The sequence below is a fragment of the Rhinopithecus bieti genome, unplaced genomic scaffold, assembly GCF_001698545.2.
Source record: "Rhinopithecus bieti isolate Rb0 unplaced genomic scaffold, ASM169854v2 scaffold_32105, whole genome shotgun sequence".
Lineage (NCBI taxonomy): Eukaryota > Metazoa > Chordata > Mammalia > Primates > Cercopithecidae > Rhinopithecus > Rhinopithecus bieti.
Genome location: NW_016814250.1, coordinates 1,856,525 through 1,866,901, shown reverse-complemented (window position 1 = coordinate 1,866,901; position 10,377 = coordinate 1,856,525). Strand labels below are relative to the sequence as shown.

The 10,377-nt window shown below is 40.2% G+C and overlaps 1 pseudogene; it reads left to right on the top strand.

The window, feature by feature from the left end:
- Positions 1–1,063: 1,063 nt before the first annotated feature.
- The window catches only part of LOC108514041 (argininosuccinate synthase pseudogene), a 66,762-nt pseudogene continuing 57,448 nt past the window's right edge, over positions 1,064–10,377 (top strand).

Genomic DNA, 10,377 nt, shown 5'->3' with positions numbered 1-10,377 from the left:
CATGTATACCTATGCAACAAAACTGCACATTCCGCACATGTAACCCAGAACTTAAAGTATAATTTAAAAAAAGAAAAAACAAATAAATTGATTTAAAAACATGAAAAAAAAAAAAAAAGAGGACACAAAAGAGAGACCCCTGTTCACCCTGGACCACACTGAATTGCTTGAACCCGGGAGACACAGGTTGCAGTGAGCTGAGATCGCACCACTGCAGTCCAGCCTGGGTGACAGAGTGAGACTCCATCTCCATAAAAAATAAAAAAGGAAAAGAAAAAAAAGAAAGAAAAGAAAATACAAATGTTTCCTCTCACAGTTCTGGAGCCCAAAAGTCTGGAGTCAAGGCATCAGCAGAATAATGCTGCCTCCAGAGGCTTTCAGGAAGCACCTGGGCCTGGCCTCTTCAAGGCTTTGCAGCCATTCGCACTCTTTGGCTTGAGGCTACATCACTCCAATCTCTGCCTCCGTCTTCACATCAGCTTCTCCTCTCTGTGCAAAATCTCCTGTCTCTCTTTTAAGGACACATGTGACTGGATTCAGGGCCCACCTGGATAATCCAGCATAATCTCCCCATGTCAAGATCCTTAGCCTAATCATATCTGCAAAAACATGTTTTCTTTACACGGTAACATTTATAGGCTCCAGGGATTAAAATCTGACATCTTTGGTTAACTATTAATTGGCCTACTACAGGGAGCCTACTGTGAAGAATTTCATTTCTTGATGTTTTTCTCATAGACCCTCTGAAAGGTCATACTTATCACACAGATTTAAGTTTTCAACTCATACCCTTTAATTTCCTTTAATTGTCCCACAACTTTCCAGCAAAGTAAGTCAGAGACACTCCTATCGCCCTGTGTCTGGTGTTGACAATGCAATGGAGAATAAAGGAAGACGGCAGCAGTGGAAAGGATGCCTCGCCCTGGTCAAACTCCCTGCTTATGCTATGGAGGGGAGCAGTCGTGTATCAGTGAGATGTGCCTAAGGGTTCCAGGCAGTGACCAGCAGCCACAAGCTGAGTGAGGGTCCACGGCAGAGCTGAAAGCAACAGAGAAAACACGAGATGCTAAAGATCATTTTCCAGGTTGATATCCCAGCAGTGGTTGCAAATAACAGCTTCCAATTTCCCACCCTAGGTTTGAGCAAATTGGCGCTGGAAGGGGAGTACAGGTAAATTCTTATGTGGTGTGAGTTTCCTAAATGGCTTCTAATAAAGACTTTTCACTTTAAGGCTTAACCACTTTAATAATATTATTGCTTCCATCCTCTTTCCCCTCTCCCAGTTCCCATTTCCCACATCTCTGTCTTTTTCTTTCTTTCTCCCTCTTTGTCTCTTCCTGTTTCTCTTGTTTCTCTCTCTCTCATACACACACACGCACACACACCCCAGAGACCCTAGCCTCCTGCCAAAAACAGTTATACAAGGCTATCCAAAATTATCCACTCCTGCCTCTCTTCTCACCACCACCATTACAAGCATCACTCGGAACCAAAAGAAAAAAAAATAGCTTGATTCCACACAGTATGTAACCATGGAAAAGGACTGATTGAGATATAGTGCATTATGTGTGCTGCCAATGGTGATATTGTAATAGTAAATTCATCATCCTGACACGTTCATAATGTCTGACATTGCTGTCCTATTATGTCCCGTGCTACAGGGCTGCAACCCACATTGTGTAACTCAGGGAGACACATTGCAAGGAGCAGAGCAGCCTCACCCCTTACCCTCATCTAAACGCTCTATTTATCCACCAGTGCTGGTGCACTGCCGGGTGAGGAAAAGGAAGTGCACGAGGACAAGGTCAAAGAGGCACTGGCACCTGATTAAAATGGAAGCTAAATAGCTTTTCTCATCTGGGCTTTTCGAGGAGGCTCTCTGAGCAATGCCGTCAACATCAGCTGCACCAGAGCTGATGAATAGGCCGATGGCAAAGGACTCTGTGAAGCAAAGGAGATTTTCCTGAATGATGCAGTTACTTGTAGACAAGAATGATTCTCACCCCCTCAACACCAATGAGTTAATAGCCCACAGTAAGCCAGGGAAGTCAAGTGTCAAGGGAAACCCATACAGCCCACTCCTGTCCCTCCATTACCCACCCCCAACACAGCAAAACAAAACAAAACAAACAAACAAAAAAAACCACACACACACACACACACAGCAGTTTTTAAGTGTCCAAACTTTTGGCTCCCTGGGCCACAATGGAAGAAGAATTATTGTTTTGGGCCACACATAAAATACACTAACACTAATGACAGCTGATGAGTTTAAAAAAAAAAAATGCAAAAAAATCATAATGTGTTAAGAAAGTTTGTGAATTTGTGTTGGGCCACATTCAAAGCTGTCCTGGGCCACATGCAGCCTGCAGGCGGAGGGTTGGACAAGCTTGTTTTAAATGATGATCACAAAATACTTGTGTTTACTGAGCAAAACCCATTGTCTTCATTTGGATTCTCTGTCACATTTGGTTCCCCTGCCACTCATTCTCTCAACAGATCCCATGGCAACAATTCAAATGCAAGAAGCTTCTAGAGGAGGCACAAGAAGCACTACCTCCAGTAGGTGAGTGGAAAGTGAGCGGGGGAAGGAAAGGCTACAAATAAAGACTGTGTTCTCAAGCAGTTACCACCGGAAGTGAATGGAGCTGAATCCTATGGGAAAGGGGAAATAGTATAAAACACCTACCTAGGGTGTCTCCCCAGAGAGGCAGGGGGGCTGGAGTATTTGTCCTCAGACTCCCATCACTCATTGGTTGAGGGCTACTCCCTGGAGGGATTAATTTCTGAGCATTTCCAGTCTAGCACTTCCAGTTTGCTGTGGACAGGTCACTCATTCCAGCTTACTAGGTTCAATGCACATTGCCTCACAACAGTCCCCTAGGAACTACAGATTAAGTCAGTGAAGTAGATGGCTGCTAACTCCAAATCCTAAAAACAAGTCATAGAAGACAAAAGAAAAAACAAAAAAAACAAAACTCTGCCAACACACAAAACTGAAGTGTTCTGCTAAGACTCATTTTCCAAAAGAGGCTTCATTATTTTTGATACTATTATAGTTCTAGGCAGCATGCTATGCACTTTGGATACTAGAAAGACTTATACCCATTGGCTTAATTTTGCACAAGAACAAGTGTAAGAGATTTTTCTCATGTTGCTCAAACCACTCCATTTTCAGCTAGCCAACATGAGGTTGACTGTAAGGGAGATTGTGAAAGAGACTAAGTTTGCTTTAGTGTTCTCTGTCTCTTCTCTCTGGCTCTTTTCCCTTCTCCTGGAGCTCCTTCCTCACCCATTAGGCACCCAGACTCATTCCTGTCAAAAACAGTTATAAGGGAAAGTTCTGGTATCAGTCATTTTTCCGTAAGTGCAAATGTATGCTCTCAGTCATTCAACAAATATTTAATAAGCAAATTATTTTAGGCTTCACAGTGTGCTGGATGTTGCAGACATGGAAGTATAACTTGCAGTCCCTCTCTGCACAGCATATGTGCCAGAATTGAGACAGGGATTGGTATGAGAGTACTGGGGAGTTGCTGCTAAGAAGTGTATCTTCAACTAGTGATTGAAAGTTTTTGTCCCTTGTTAAATGCATTTCATGCATCAGTAAATAGGCAAAAAAGATGGGGGAATGGAAGGAAGCCCCATGCCCCAAATCCTTAATCTCACTTGGTAGCTACAGAGAAGTCAAGCATTTGGGCCATTTTCTATCCCACCTACATATAGAGCTGGCCTGTGGCCATGGCCTGCAGAACAAATAGAAAACAAGCAGCAAACAGCAAAGCAAGTATCTGCTCCTGAAATTCCTGCTGGGCGTAAAGGATGTTTTTGAATTTGCTTGCATATTCCAGAAAAAAAAAATGAGGCTTCCTATTTGTACATGAATTACACATTAACATAATAATGCTCATAGGTTATTATTCAACGTAGAGATTTCCTCTGTGTTTCTGCCTAACACCTGTTTGGTTTCCCTATCCCTGCATCACGTGTTGGAGAATCAGAGCCAACGCTCTAAGAAAAGTCTCTGTGTCTAGTATTTCTGCATCTGTAAAAGGAAGATAATAATATCTCACAGTGAAGTCAAGAGAATTAAATGAGACCATGTAAAGGACCTAGATCAACATCTGATATGAGGAAGGCAATCAGTAATGGGAGGAGTTTAGAAAAACAGGTTTGGAGAGTTTATTTTTCCTAACAAGCTCCAGGCTTGTCTGAGAGATTACAATAAAATCTTATGCTGTGTTTTGTAGGTATAGTTACCCAGTGCTCACTGGTTTCTTGGGAAGAAAATAAGCAGGCCCTTGAACATACAGATGTGCTACAGGGAAGGATGTTCATCTAATTGCCTAACTGCAAGGGAGGCTCAGGTAGGCTGATTGTCAGTCAATAATCACAGTCCAGAGACTGCCGTATTGGGTTACACTCAAACACAACTAAGAGGAGGATCCCAGGCCTCTGGCTTACACACACATGTGCGTGCACACACACACATACACACACACACATCCAACAAACATTTTTTAATTAAGTTTTATAAGAAATATTTATGTTTTCATATTATAAACAAACATGACTACACCCCTTTTTTGTTGGTGTAAACTGCAATGTTGGAATTATCTTCTATACCAGCAGAACATTTTAGGTTTCGCAAGCCAAGAGGCAATGTCCTCAGTTCTTAAGCAAGTGTTCCAATAGAAAGGCCAATAGTCTTTTTACATTTTACATTTAACAAGGTAAAAACCATTCATAGCTCAAGGCCTAGATTTACCCCAAGGGCCCATAATTTGCTAACCCTTGTACTAAAAAGATGAAGCTAAGAATTTCAACTGTTGTATTACTTTTCAAATTTCAATGCAAATGAGAATGCAGTTCCTTTCTAACAGACATTCCCACCAAACAGACCAGGAGATACATTGTACTAGCACTCACACACAAAATATGGTCTGTAATTTCTAATATGGCCCTAGCCCCGAAGCATATCCCATTTCCACCTGAAATGGCCCATCTACTATTGCCTAAATCCTCCATTCCAAACTTCACTTTTTAGTACTAAATAATTCTTTTTGTTTTAAGAAACCATCTAAAGGGACAGTACCTTAAGTCACTAAAATTTTAATGATAATTTTATTTTCTCACATGGGAATCTTTTTTTATTTATTTTATTTTATTTTATTTTGAGACAGGGTCTTGCACAGTCAACCAGGTTGGAGTGCAGTGGTGCGATCTTGGCTCACTGCAACCTCCTCCTCCTGGGTTCAAGTGATTCTCCTGCCACAGCCTCCTGTTTAGCTGGGACTACAGACGTGCACCACCATGCCCAGCTAATTTTTGTACTTTTAGTACAGACAGGGTTTCACCATGTCAGCCAGGGTGGTCTTGAACTCCTGACCTCAAGTGATCCACCTGAGTTGGCCTCCCAAAGTGCTGAGATTACAGGCGTGAGCCACCGCACCTGACCTCATATGGGAATCTTGAACAATGTATGTAAAATAAAAGAACACAAAAGAAGGGAGAGGGAACAAGGGTTGTTCCCAACAGAAATTTGGAACGTTTCCTAATTCCAGATCAATTTAAAAAAAAAAAAAAAAAAGGTCAGTGATGGGGCAGTGCTATTCTGATACATCTACATTTCTTACCTGCTTTCCCTAAGGGAAACAGAATAAGCATGTTAAGCATGCAGTCTCTGGAGACTGCATCTAGTTCTCACCAGCAGTATAATCTTGGACAAGTCACTGAACTTCAACGAGCCTCTGTTCAACTTTCTGAAAAATGGCAATAGTTACAGGATTTATCTCAGACTGTTGTTGTAACAATTAAATAAGATGCATATATAAAGAACACTTGGAATAGGATTGGCACATAGGAGAGTCGCAATGAGTGATAGCAATAATTGTTTTAACAGTTGTTCTCAAATTTTAGTGCAAAAGAATAAATATAGAATTTGTTTAAAATTTCTACTTCCATCCCTACTGGAAATTTCTACTTCCATCCTTTCAGAAGGTCTGAAGTGGGTCCCAGGAATATGTAGTTTAATAGGAATATCAGATGATCTTGATGTCAACGATATAGGACCACACTTTTTAAAAATAATGCCCTACAGGCCAGGCGCGGTGGCTCAAGCCTGTAATCCCAGCACTTTGGGAGGCCGAGGCGGGCAGATCACGAGGTCAGGAGATCGAGACCATCCTGGCTAACACGGTGAAACCCCGTCTCTACTGAAAAAATACAAAAAACTAGCCGGGCGAGGTGGCGGGCGCCTGTAGTCCCAGCTACTCGGGAGGCTGAGGCAGGAGAATGGCGTAAACCCGGGAGGCGGAGTTTGCAGTGAGCTGAGATCTGGCCACTGCACTCCAGCCTGGGTGACAGAGTGAGACTCCTTCTCAAAAAAAAAAAATAAATAAAATAAAATAATGCCCTACCAAACAAATCAATAATGTTAGAAGTCAAAGTAGTGATCACATGAGAGGATGTGGGAGAGGGTAGTGATTAGGAGAAAGTTCAAGGAGATCGTAAGGTGCAGGTAATGGTCTATACCTTGGCCCAGGTGTTGGCTACATGGATATGTTAACCTTGTAATAATTTATCAAGTTGCACACACAATTTTCTGTATATACGTTTTTTCTTTAATAAAAATATAAAAATATAAAACCACAACTAAAGTAACAATACAATCAAACCAGTGCCCTCTGTCAGTGGTTCTTATCTCTGACTGAATATTAAATTCATTTGGTGAATATATAACAAACATCCTTGCTCCAATGTTAATAAACATTAAGTCCACAACTCTCAGAAATTCCAATTTGATCAATCTGGTTTGGGGCCCAGCCATCAGTATATTTTTAAAACTTCTCATGTGATTCTATCGTTTGCAGCCAGAGTTGAGAGCCAACGTGCTATACCAGCATTCTCAAACCTTACTGTATTCAGACTTATCTAAAGGGCCTATTAAAATACCAATGATTGGCCCCCCACTTCCGGAGTTTCTGAGTAAATGGGTCTGGGATACAGCCTGAGAGTTTGCATTTCTAACATCTCAGGTAATGCTGGTGTTACTGATCCACAGAACACAGGCGACACTTTAAGAACCACCGACTTCTGCTTACTTTCCTAACAAGGCTAAACCTGTAGCACCTAACCCTCTCTTTCTCATTCCCCTAACATTCCTTATCAATAAAGAGTTCATACTCCTCAAATGTTTAAAATCTATATCCCAGGAATAACTGCACTGTGTCTACAGTTATCACATGCAGGTAGTTCTGACATCATAACTTTTGGTTAAACTAGCAAACATTCTTTCATTTGAATATTCATACATTCCATAAACAGACATTAGTTGTGTCCCTAAAATGTACCACTGAGCTGTGTGCAGACCTTGCTTTCTAGTCCTCACACTAGAGCAAAACCCCTGAGTCTCATACATACGGGAACTATGTTGACTGCTGATTGCTGACTACACCATGCCTTCTGGATTATTCTTGGGATGGCTATCTCTTTCTATAGGTGGACATGGCAAGAGGCACTGGAAGAATCTGGAGGTCCTTGGGAAATGAGTATGGTACTCTCAAAAGAAAGATACACACGGAGGGAGGAGCAAGATGGCCGAATAGGAACAGCTCCAGTCTCCAACTCCCAGCACGAGCACGTGTATACCCATGTAACAAACCTGCATTCTGCACATGTATCCCAGAACTTAAAGTATAATAAATAAAAAATAATAAAATAAAAATAAAAAACAAAGAGATTATACAATCTCACAGGTAGATATATTAAAACCATGAAAAGGGATAGATTAGGGTAGCATATTAAAAAGTTTTACCTGTTTTCTGTAATTATAGTTAGTGATAGTATTGTTATGGAACTGTTATAACGTGAAATAAAACTAATGACTATGAATTTCTTTTTTTTTGAGATGGAGTCTCGCTCTGTTGCCCAGCCTGGAGTGCAGTGTTCCCATCTCTGCTCACTGCAAACTTTCCCTCCCAGGTTCAAGCAATTCTTTTGCCTTAGTCTCCTGAGTACCTGGGATTACAGGCACATGCCACCTCACCTGGCTAATTTTTGTATTTTTAGTAGACATGGGGTTTTACCATGTTAGCCAGGCTGGTCTTGAACAACTGACCTTAAGTGATCTGCTCACCTCAGCCTCTCTAAGTGCTGGGATTACAGGCATGAGCCACTGTGCCTGGCCTGAAATATTTTAATTGTAACACCTCCTATACCTTGGAAGAATTCTCAGAATGTAAAAAGGCATATCAGTGTAATAAAGACTAGGTTAAGTAAAAATCCAGTAGTTCTAAACTTCAACTGGACATATCAGTAAGAACACATGAGGTACTTTATAAAGTGTGTTTATATCCTAATTCTATACACGGAAAATGCCTAGAAACAGTGATAAATCCAATAGCAATAAAGATCCGTAGAGACCTGATTGTGGTCTTGAAATACTATTTCCCAACAAAGATGGAAGGGGTATTTCCTGGAGACAACGACTGATTGTGGTCTGAGAAAGACTAAATGAACAAAATGAGTACGAAATACTTTGACATACCTGAAGTCATGGAACCTACTAAAAACTCTTAGAGCAATATTTTAAAAAACAAAAACAAAACAAGACTCAGAAACAAGCTTCAGGAGAATTCTCCATCCAAAATGAAAACTTTGAACCTCAATAAGAAAAGAATTACAGCATGTTAAAACTCAACAAATACAGCATGTTTGAATCCATGATTTTACAATTATATTCTTGCTTTCTTACTGCATTTGCCAGGGTTTCTAGTATGATGTTGAAAAGGAGCACTAGAAGGGAAAACCTTTGCCTTATTCCTGCCCTTGCAGGAAACTGACTAGTTTCTCACCATTAAGTATAATATTCATCGTAGGGTTTTTTGTAGATGTTCATTACCAAATTGAGGGAATTCCACTATCTTCCTAATTTCCTGAGAGTTTCTATCATGAATAGGTGTTGGATTTTGTCAAATGCTTTCTCTGTGTCTATCGATATGATATAATCATGTGCCTTTTCTTCTTTAGTCTGTTAATGTGATGGATTATATTCTTTTTTGAATGCTGAACCAGCCTTACATACCTGGGATAAATCCCACTAAGTTGTAGTGTGTTATTCTTTTCATACATTGCTGAATTTTATTTACTAATGTTTTGTTGGGAATTTTAGCATCTATGTTCATAAGAGATATTGGTCTGTCGTTTTCTTGAAATGTCTTTGTATGGTTTTATTATCATGGTGATGCTGGCTCATGGAATTAGTTAGGAAATATTCCCTCTGTTTCTATCTTCTGGAAGAGATTATAAATAATTGACATAATTTCTTTCTTAATGTTAAGTAGAACTAACTGACCAGTGAACCCAGTTGAGTATTGTGCTTTCTGCTTTGGAAGGTAGTTAATTATTGATCAGAAGTACATTTTTTAAGAACATTAATTGGTCGCCTTCTAAAAATGACTAGAAACCAATTCATTTTCTTGAAAACTAAGTAAAAAGAAAAAAAATGAAGCATTTATCCTGCCTTTCCTATATGAACTGTACCTATGGGTAACTGAACAGTAGATGTGGGAGCTGTCTCCTTATGAAATAATACAAAGTGAAATAAATAAACTAATATAACATCACTATATGGGGAACAAGTGCTTCAGGCAATGGGAAACTAAGTTCCTCATAGACTAGGAAACAACTATAAATTCTGAATATAATACAAAAAGTAGCTACTTTAAAGCACTACTCAGTGAACAGAAGCTGATAGATTCTGGTGGGAAATCCATGGTAGGAGGAAAGGAGAAATATGTATTGGGATCCTGTTTCATGGAATTTATCCAAAAGCCAGACACAGCTTCCAAGAAATATGGGATTATGTGAAAAGACCAAATCTACGTCTGATTGGGGTGCCTGAAAGTGAGGGGGAAAATGGAACTAAGTTGGAAAACACTCTGCAGGATATCATCCAGGAGAACTTCCCCAACCTAGTAAGGCAGGCCAACATTCAAATTCAGGAAATACAGAGAACGCCACAAAGATAATCCTAGAGAAGACCAACTCCAAGACACAAAACTGTCAGATTCACCAAAGTTGAAATGAAGGAAAAAATGTTAAGAGCAGCCAGAGAGAAAGGTCAGGTTACTCACAAAGGGAAGCCCATCAGATTAACAACAGATATCTCAGCAGAAACTCTACAAGCCAGAAGAGAGTGGGGGCCAATATTCACCATTCTTAAAGAAAAGAATTTTCAACCCAGAATTTCATATCCAGCCAAACTAAGTTTCATAAGTGAAGGAGAAATAAAATCCTTTACAGATAAGCAAATGCTTAGAGATTTTGTCACCACCAGGCCTGCCTTACAAGAGACCCTGAAGGAAGCCCTAAACA